Raw genomic sequence first — 9,947 nt, forward strand, 5'->3', positions numbered from 1 at the left:
AGGGGATGCCAGAAGGAGAGTGCTTAGTATTGAGATAGGAAGACACTGGGGCGTGTGAAATGGTAGAAAAGGGGACATGTTTCTCCCACAATGCACAAAGCCACAGATTATTTACAAACCTAGTTTTGTACTAGTTCACAGCGTCTCAGGCCACCTTGTACTTTCCAATCTGTCAGCACCGACCCTTATCATAAGCAGACAGCTCCAACTGTCTCTGCTGTGCCACATTATATGTCTATAGGAAAAAGCTCCTGAATATTTGCTGGGAAATACACTGCTTTTCTGCGTTAGAGGGAGAACATTTTGATGCCCATTTACAAAGAAATTCCTATTCACTGCGCATCACACCTCACAAAGCACTTTGCAGGTACTAAAATATAGGCAAACATTAAATATATGGATTATTTTAAATTTCATTACTGACACATTTACTATACTTATAAATGTGAGGTTCCTGTGGGACACCAATCCGGTTAGGGAAGGTGCCCCTGACTGTAGGAGACATGTTTCATTGGCCTATAAAGGGTTAACTGCCCTACACGTCCTTTTTTGCTGTCTGTCACCTCTTGGTCCTCCCCTAAGGGGCAGTACCAAAATGATAAGGGGATAGTAAGTGAGAATGGGCCGTTTTGTTATAAAGCACGCCCCTTCCCCCCTGTAGATTGAAAGTAATGGTTTCCGGTAGTGGTGGCTCTTTCCTTTTCCCGGCTGCCTTCATTTGGAATTGCCCGCTCGCCCCTTTTTTATGTTTATCTGATTGCACTTATGTCCTTAAAGGGAACCTGTCACCAGCATTTCACCTATTAAACCAGCAATACCTAGTGGTAGTGGGTGAAAAATAATGTCTATATAACCTATAATTGTCGTCTTAGTCGGCTCTGTAGCTTTAGTATTCAGTTTTTTAGTGTTCCCACACAGTATACTACTGAGCATAAAAGAGTCCTATCTTTGTTTGAAAAAAGTCAAATCTTCGTTTAAAAAGAGTCATATTTTCATTTCTCAAGTCTTTCCGAGTTTATTCCGCCTCCTTAATTTTGATTGACAGCTCCTCGCCTTCCGCCAGCACACAAAATCCCGCGCTTGTGCATTGTTTTCCTCTTCAGGTGTGCGCGCACAAAGGGACACTGGATTATTACGATAAAAGGCGCAAAATGTTTGCGGACAGTTATTTACAGTTGGAGGAGGAGTTTAGGAGATTGGTTAACGGCAATGAACTTTTGATAGCAGCGGCCAGTGAGGGATAAGTAAAGTTCAATAGGTGAAATGCTGGTGACAGGTTCCCTTTAATTTATGACGTGCTCTTTACATTTTTTTGTCTGTTTTAGTGCTATTTGACACTTTATTATCAAATCACAGCTGGCGGACTGAGATGATTTATGAGGTGGTGGAGCTGACGGCTGACTTGCCCGATTGGATTCCGGCAGCAGGCATACCGCTTTAGATCTCCTTATTTATGTTTTTAATACTAAAAGAATAGTTATGTGGAAAATTTATAACAAAGAAAATTATAGAGCTGTGACCGACCCCGTCCTTCAAAAGTTAAAAGTCGTTGTATTTTTATTGGTGGGAGTGGGAGGACAACAGATTGGGCTAATGGTCCTGGAGGGGTGATGACTGCCTCCATCTTGGTCGTGCACCACTTCCATATGTCCAAGGCCATTTTTTATCAGAGCAGAATAAAGCTGATTACTACCTACAGTGAGTTCATTTTGTAGGCCTAGGGGAAAATTGAGCTTTCCGATTGTTTTCTTCCTGGTTTTCACAGGAATCAGACCATTACAGAATATTACTCCGTGAGCAATCAGTGCATTATTTATTTGCAAACTAAATGTGCTATTTGTATTCTGTTTATCTGAGCACCATGTACTTTTAACCAGGCCACTGCATGCACTATTTATTCAGACAATAACGGGTCGGAAGAAGTGCTGGTTAGCGCGAAACAGACTGTAACTTTGATATGCTGTCTGCTTTGTCCTCCCCAGAAACCCTTTTTTAACCTTTCTACACGTTTGAATAAAGTTTTTTTTCTACTGGATGGGTGAGCGCCGCTCTTTCACTTCTCTCATTACAAACCATGCTAGTACTATTTGTCTTTTTGCTTCGCACCCCCATAGTAGATAGAGGAGCCCCTGACCTAAACTGCTTCGCTTCCTCCCAGTGGTGCCAACTTCGTCAACTCACGACTTTATTCAGACAATACATGACGGTATTATTTGGGCACTACATGATGGTAATGTTTAGACATTGTATGACAGTATTATTTAAGCCCTGCATGGTGGTATTCATTTGTTGATGATAACTGGGTACAACTTCTTCCATGGGCCGAGTTCTCGTACAACAACCACACAAGCGAGTCCACCACTTCCACCCCGTTTTACATTGTATACGGTCAACATCCTAGAGTCCCTCTTCCAGTATCTACTACTTCTCAGGTACCCGCTGCTGACTCTGCATTTGGGGACTTTCTGCAAATCTGGCAACAGACCTGGTCCTCTATTTTTCTGGCTGTCAATGGCATGAAGCGAAAAGCGGATACAATAAGAAGAGAGCTGCCTGAGTATATTCCAGGTACCAAAGTCTGGCTGTCCTCATGGAACATTAGTTTGAAGTTGCCTTCATACAAGTTTGCTCCCAGGGTCCTCGGTCCTTTTGAGATTCTGCAACAGATTAACCCTGTCTCCTATAAACTGCGGCTGCCTCCTACCCTCAGAATCCCCAACTCCTTTCATGTGTCCCTCCTGAAACCAGTGGTCCTGAACCACTACAGCAAGACTTCACGTCTGGCGCAACCTGCGGCACCTGTGTCATCCACCACGTCCTGTGTCATCTGCCACGACCTGAGGGATTCGTCACCTCTGGAGCAACCTGCGGCACCTGCTGTCATCCGCCACGTCTGGTGTTACCTGCTGCACCCACCTCCATCCGTGCCAGAGCTGCGGCCACTGTCTGGACTATCCAGGTACCCTTGTGCAGGACTTTGTATTTCTGGGGTTCCCTGTTGTTTGGCCAGCTGCCTCGCTGCTACGGCGGTGCTGCCTAGTGGGTCCACATACCCACAAACCGTGACAGAGAATGCCTACAAAACGCATCTACGGGTGATTATTATAATGCTCTTTTTGGATATGTTGTATTAATGTATTAATGGCGGGCAGCCTTCTCCTGTGTTTCAGTGAATGTACATGCTCTCTGAACCTCTTATACATGGGACGTATAGTTTTCCCAATGTAAAAGTTCTCACAAGTACAAGTAACAACGTATACCACAATTTTGTGTTTTAGTAGTACTCAGATCGCTCACCTGAAACGCACAGCCCCCTAAATTCAGGTACCTGGTGTGGTTCTGGTGACTGCAAAATCTGCATTGGCCGCATCTGAAATTTACTACTGCGTTTTTTGCACAGTGCACACTCAAAGATGAGTTGCAGGTGATCGGTACAAGAGCCTTGAAAAGCAAAGTTATGTCATTATCAGAAAGGGAAGTAAAGTTCTTTTGGACTGCCAACTAATTACAATCTTACAAAAAGTGCAGCTGAGGTTTATGAATTTATAAAGTGACATCGCAATACCAAAGGGTGTAGATTTTACTTCTATTTGGAAACAGCTGCATGTTCAGCATTCACTCGTTCTTACCCAATTAGTATTTTCCCGTACTGAGAAAGAATACGCTATGGTAAAAGAGGAACTTGGAAAAGCAAAAGTGGAGTTGAAAACAAGATTAACGGACTCACAATTCCATGCTGTCCTTAACAAAGTGGACAAGAAAATCATTCCCATCCAAGCGTGAATCAGAGAGTGAAAGAAAGATAAATTCCTTCAGGACAAAAATGATTTTGATAGTGGTCGCATTTTTCATTGGGGCAATGGTAGAATGAAAACTACCAGACGTTCCAAACTACTGCAGAAAACTCCGGATTACTGAGCCACAGATTCGGGTTCAGATTCAAGCCCTGGAGAAGACATAATGTAGCATGGAGCAACAATTCTATTGGCCTTGTGACTGAAATGGGTGAAAGCCACAGAGAGCCTGCCAAAGGCAAAAGAGGCAAAAACGCAGGTGTCAAATAAAAGCAGGTCTGGAGGAGGTAGGGGATTTTGCTTTTTATGACTCCACAGTTTCAGTTATGTCTGACATGTATGATGATGTCAATGTTATAAATCCCACTTATCTTACCTTGTCAGTAGAATTCATTTAGCTACTGTCTAGAGGTATACATTTTTGCATTAATTCTGATTTCAACTTTGCTGGTGTTGAAATCGATTTATACAAATCTGTATGCAAAATAAATTGACATAGGCTGTTTGCAGATAGAGTAACTACAACTGAGGTACCGATTGGAGAGAAGCCAGTTACTATTGGCACATTGGGATTTAGCCGTAGTGAGAACTTTTCAGGATGACATTAGTTTATTATATCTGTTGACGGATCTTCTGGTAGATAACATAGAATGTAGCAATAGTAATTGTAACACTGAGTGATTTACAGGTAGTGTACCATCTGTTAATACTCCCTTACCAGTCGGCTCGCCTTTTAACATTTTTTCTAAGGAAGTCTTACATGATATAAAGAATATAATAAATCCCTCTGCTATTCTGAATGCATCAGCAGACTGAAAAAAAAGGCATTGAAATTGTTAAATTCTAATAGGGATTTTGTCCTTAAACCGGCAGATAAAGCAGACAATATAATGTTGTTATCCAAAAAATACTACATGGAGGAAGGGACTTGCCAGCCCACAATTATATGGGCATTTTAAAAAGAGACCCCACTGTCACCTACCAGGGATTATTAAGGTCATCATTAAGGAACGGAGGAAAAAAGGGAATTATATCCAATCGTTTTGCAGAGAGATCAATAGTGGAATTCCCCAAGAAACATATTGGTATTTAATCCCCAAAATACACAAAGCGATTGAACGACCACAAAATATCCCTTCCTATTTGCAGGATACTAAGGACTTTTTTTTCTATTCTTCTTGATTTTGGTTGGCAAGGAAACATGTAACTGGCCAGCATTGACGTCAAGAGCCTATACAGGATGCGGATGTTCAGGCTTTTAATCATCAATTACAATATACTAGGAGAGACACTATCTACACTGCAACAATATGAATATGAGATTCACTAGCAAGTTTGGAGATCAATAAATCTATTTTTTGGATGTGTACGAATCAGTGGTAAGGGAACAACTTTAGATAAAAGGATATTGTAAGCCCATTGCCACCAATGCGTTATTAAGGTATGAGAGCTACCACCACCATCATATCCAAAAACCTCTTCCCTATGGTAAATTCTTTAGACTACGAAGAATCTATAGTGATGATTCCGTTTTTAAATAACAAGCTAGTGAGCTAAGTTAAAGACTTAAACTAAGGGTTCATTCAGACGGGCGGGTATCTCGTCTGTGCGACAGCCATTAAAACAACGGCCGTCACACAGACTCATGTGTTTCAATGGAGCGTGTGAAGGATTCGTAAAAAAAAAGGACATGTCCTTTTATTTTGCGTTTTCACGCATCCCTCCATAGACTTTAGTTTGTGGGGGATGCGTGATAACGCTTCCCGCACGGGTGCATCTCGGACATGAAAAACTGCAGATTTTCACATCCAACGTTGGCCATGTTCGTGTGAATGTAACCTAAGGGGTTATCCCGAGAATATTACTAAGAATACATTGGCAAAAGCAAGTAGTCTAAAGCGCATAGCCCTTTTAGGTAACAAAAGCAAAAATAAGAAAAAATAAAAAGATGGGTTGCATTATCATTCCAATAAAGCCCCATGAGTAACTTTATACGGTCAAGCATTAGGAAAATTTGTCACTTTATTGAAAATGATCCACCATTGTCAGAAATTGCATTAAGGAAGCCGATGGAGTATTTTAGATGTAAAAATTTGAGCGATATACCGATTTAAAGGCCGATTTACATACAACATATACAAAGGGAAATGGATACAAGAAGTGATGCCGAGAGGCAATTTCAGATGCGGCCAATGAAGATTTTGTGATCACCTGAATCGGACTAGGTACCTGAATTTAAGGGTCTGTGCGTTTCAAGCGAATGATATGCATGAACTTGTTATACCACAATTTGTGGTATACGTTGTTACTTGTACTTGTGATCAATTCTGCTTTGGGAAAACTATGCGTCTAATGTATAAGAGCTTTAGAGAGCATGTACGTTTGCTGACACGGGAGAAGGCTGACCGCCAATAATACAACAAATGCAAGATATGCATGATAATAATTCCCCGTACATGCATTTTACACGCATTCTCCATGTAAAGCAACCAATTTCTTGAGGGCATAGACATAAGGTGCTGCGCCAAGAAGAGGCTGAACTAATTCTTAAAAATAGAAGCACATGGGCCACTTGGCCTGGACGAGCGCAATGATCTGAGTGTGTTTTTATCATAGAAATGTTATGTAGCGTATTATGATGTGATATATGTATCTTTCACTGTTTCCACTTGTGCGCACTCTGCTCCTTTGGTTACAAATGTATTTTACAAAGTTTGCTACTTAGTAGTTGTTGTACAAATAAGGTTTGAATATTGTGTATATAAAGGGGCAGGGTGAGAGATTATATCGAGGCCTTGACAAAGTGTGGGATCACGCAAAACGACCATAGGCCAATTTCTTTCCTCATCCTACAGACCATGATGATCCAATATAGGAATTATTTTTGCATAATAGGTGAGTGCCACGTAATTTGTTCTATATTTGGAGTACGGTGATTCAATGTGTTGCTACACCATGAAACATTCTAAGGGGGAGAATACTTTATATAGATATTGCATGTATATACCATATTTTTTGGACTATAAGACGCAGTTTTTAGCAAGAATAAATCTTGCTAAAAAGTCCCTGCGTCTTATAGTCCGCAGTCAAGGGACCCGGCATCGTCGGGCCCCATGACCCCTTCATTACTTAACCCCTTCCCTACCCATGACGTGCCGGCACATCATGGAGCGGAAGGGGGGGATGATGTATGGAGTGGGCTCACGCGCTGAGCCTGCTCCATACACTGCAGTTGTCAGCTATTTTTTACAGCGAACACGCTGCTCTAACGGCCAGGAACATAAATTTCGCTGTTCCTGGCAGTTTAAAGGGGTTGTGCCATAAAACACATGTATTCCCTATCCACAGGATAGGGGATACATGTGTGATCGATAAGGAGAACGGGGACCAAAAGTCACCAAGAGCGCTGCATGAGAAGCTGTGACTTCCCGCGTTCTGTGTCCGGCAGCTTTATAGTGATCAATGGGATTCTTCTGCGCATGCGCAAGCGGGTCTCCATTGATCTCTATGCAGCTGCGGAACAGATAAGCCGGACACAGAACCCGGAAGTCCAGGCTTCTCATGTAGCGCTCTGGGTGACTTTCGGTCCCCTGTTCTCTTTATCGTTGGGAGTCCGATAGGGGATACATGTGTTTTATGGCAATAGCGACAGCGGCATTTATAGGGGTTTTTCTATGAAGGACATTTATGACTTATCCACAGGATGTGTCATAAATGTCAGATAGATGCAGGTCCCACCTCTGGGACCCGCACCTATCTCTAGAACGGGGCCCCCAAAACCCCATTCTAGTTTTTTGTGCTCTCCCGGCCACTTGATTGCATGTGGACTTACTGAAACAGCGTAACTCGCTGAGCTACGCTGTTTCCGTAACTCCCATAGAACGAAACAGTAGTTACGGAAACAGTGTAGCTCGCATACTACGCTGCTTCCGTAACTGCAATTCACTACCACAGGAGTTAGGGAAACAGCGTAGCTCAGCGAGTTACACTGTTTCAGTAACTTTACATGCAACCAAGTGGCCACTGGTTCAAGTCCCCTAGGGGAACTAATAAAATGTGTAAAAAAAATAGTAAGTGATACATTTCCAGGAGTGTAAAAAAACAAAACTTTTTCCCCAAGCACAATGTAAGCAAGAAAATAATTTGGTATCGGTGCATCTGTAAAAATCCGATCTATTACAATATACCATTATTTAACTCGCACGGTGAGTTTATAAATGTAAAACATCAAAATTGTTTTTTGGTCACCTTAGCGCTTAAAAAAGGAAATAAAAAAAAAGGTGATCAAAAAAATCGTATGTACCAAAAAATGTTGCCAATAAAACGACAGCTCGTCCTGCAAAAAATAAGCCCTCACACCGCTCAATCGATGAAAAAAATATAAAAAGAGTTTTGGCTCTGAGAAGGTGGGGAAACAGAATAAATAATTTTTTAACAAATAATTATTTTCCTATTTTCTGTTGTCTAAAACCTGGGTGCGTCTTATGGTCAGTTGCGTCTTATAGTCCGAAAAATACGGTAAATGCTTCCGGAGTTTTTTTAGAACGGCAAATATGTGAAGTAAAGTAATGATCATGGGAGCAGACAGTGGGGCAAATTTACTACTGTGTTTGCGTCTAAAATGTGTCCTAAAATGCACCACTTTTTGGCACAAATTGGCGCATTTTGGCACATTTCATTTTAGATTAATTTAAGATCAGATGAATGGGCCTCACTAAACATTTTAAAGGGTGCGTGGCTTAGAGGGAATGGACGTGGCTTAAAATATGCCAGAGTGTGCCAACGAAAACGAAACCAACCAAGAATTGGTATAAGAACGAGAAAAGTGTCTAGCAAGATGCGCCAAATTTATCATACAACATGCGCCACTATGATAAATTCGGCAAATCTTCAGACTACCTGGTCTAAATTTATGTTGTCTGTTTCTTAGACAGCTTAGTAAATTTACCCTATTGTTCTAGATTTTCTCTAACCAAGCCCATTGAGGAACATATTCAACTTCTTTATGAAATGTTCACTCCCAGGTACCAACAGACAACATTTAACTACACTGTCTGCAATTGTTATCATCCAGTAGATCCTGATACACTTATGCCTCATGCACATGACCGTTGTGCCACTCAACGGCATCCGAGTGGCACTCGATTGTCTTCACGGACCCATTTACATTAGCGGGTGAATCGGGTCTGTGAAAATGCACCTGATTCTCCAATCCGAGGAAAGACAGGACATGTTCTATCTTTCCTCGGATCACTGACAGAACTCCGGCAGTGCACATGGTCGTGTGCATGAAGGGTTAAAGCGATGTGACCGCAACACTTTATGTTACTTTGTTTGATGTCACTTTGTACGGCATATGATCCGTTATTATCCATTCAGGAACAGGGCTGAATTTTTTATTTGAACATAGAGGTAATATTTTTCAACAATCACAAATAATATGCATTAAAATTTACAATAATGGACAAACCCTTTAAAGAAGGCACAGGAAAAAATAAAAACACTTACATACACAAAATATGATCCAAAAGAACACTTCATCCTCTCTCCTCTGTGATCCACTTTCTTCTTCTCTACTGGGATCTGATCCCAATTTATTTAAAATATAAATAGATAAAATATAAGAACGTAACATGGACTGAAACGTTTTCCTACTTTGATTTAGTGTGATTGACTTTCCTTCTTGGCAAGAAATACACGGATCTAACGATGACTTCAAATATGGTCGTCTAAATACCATATAGAGCATTTCATTTTTAACTAAAAGTACTGGATTTTTCATTTCCTCTTCAGTCAAATGGCTACAAACTATATCCAGTCTTATGGACAACCAGCCACCTTTTGAGCTCCCTACTGGCATTGTTTTCCTGGATTGTATATCTGCCTAGTTATACAATAATATTGGAACAAATAATACAGGTTTGTCTTTTCAGGAATTTGAAAAGAATGGGTGATAACCCCTGTGGGAGCTTTAATAGCTACCACATTGCTTCTCACCCATAAACAGATGCAACTAAGAAATGGCTAAATAGACATTTAAGAACCTGACAGAGAATGACTAAATGTGTTTTTCTCTAATCTATGCTAAAGTCTATTTGTTAATAATTTTACCAAAATTAAATTATTCTGTAATGTCTGTTATATAAGATGTTA

The sequence above is a fragment of the Rhinoderma darwinii genome, chromosome 3 (genome assembly GCF_050947455.1).
Source record: "Rhinoderma darwinii isolate aRhiDar2 chromosome 3, aRhiDar2.hap1, whole genome shotgun sequence".
Lineage (NCBI taxonomy): Eukaryota > Metazoa > Chordata > Amphibia > Anura > Rhinodermatidae > Rhinoderma > Rhinoderma darwinii.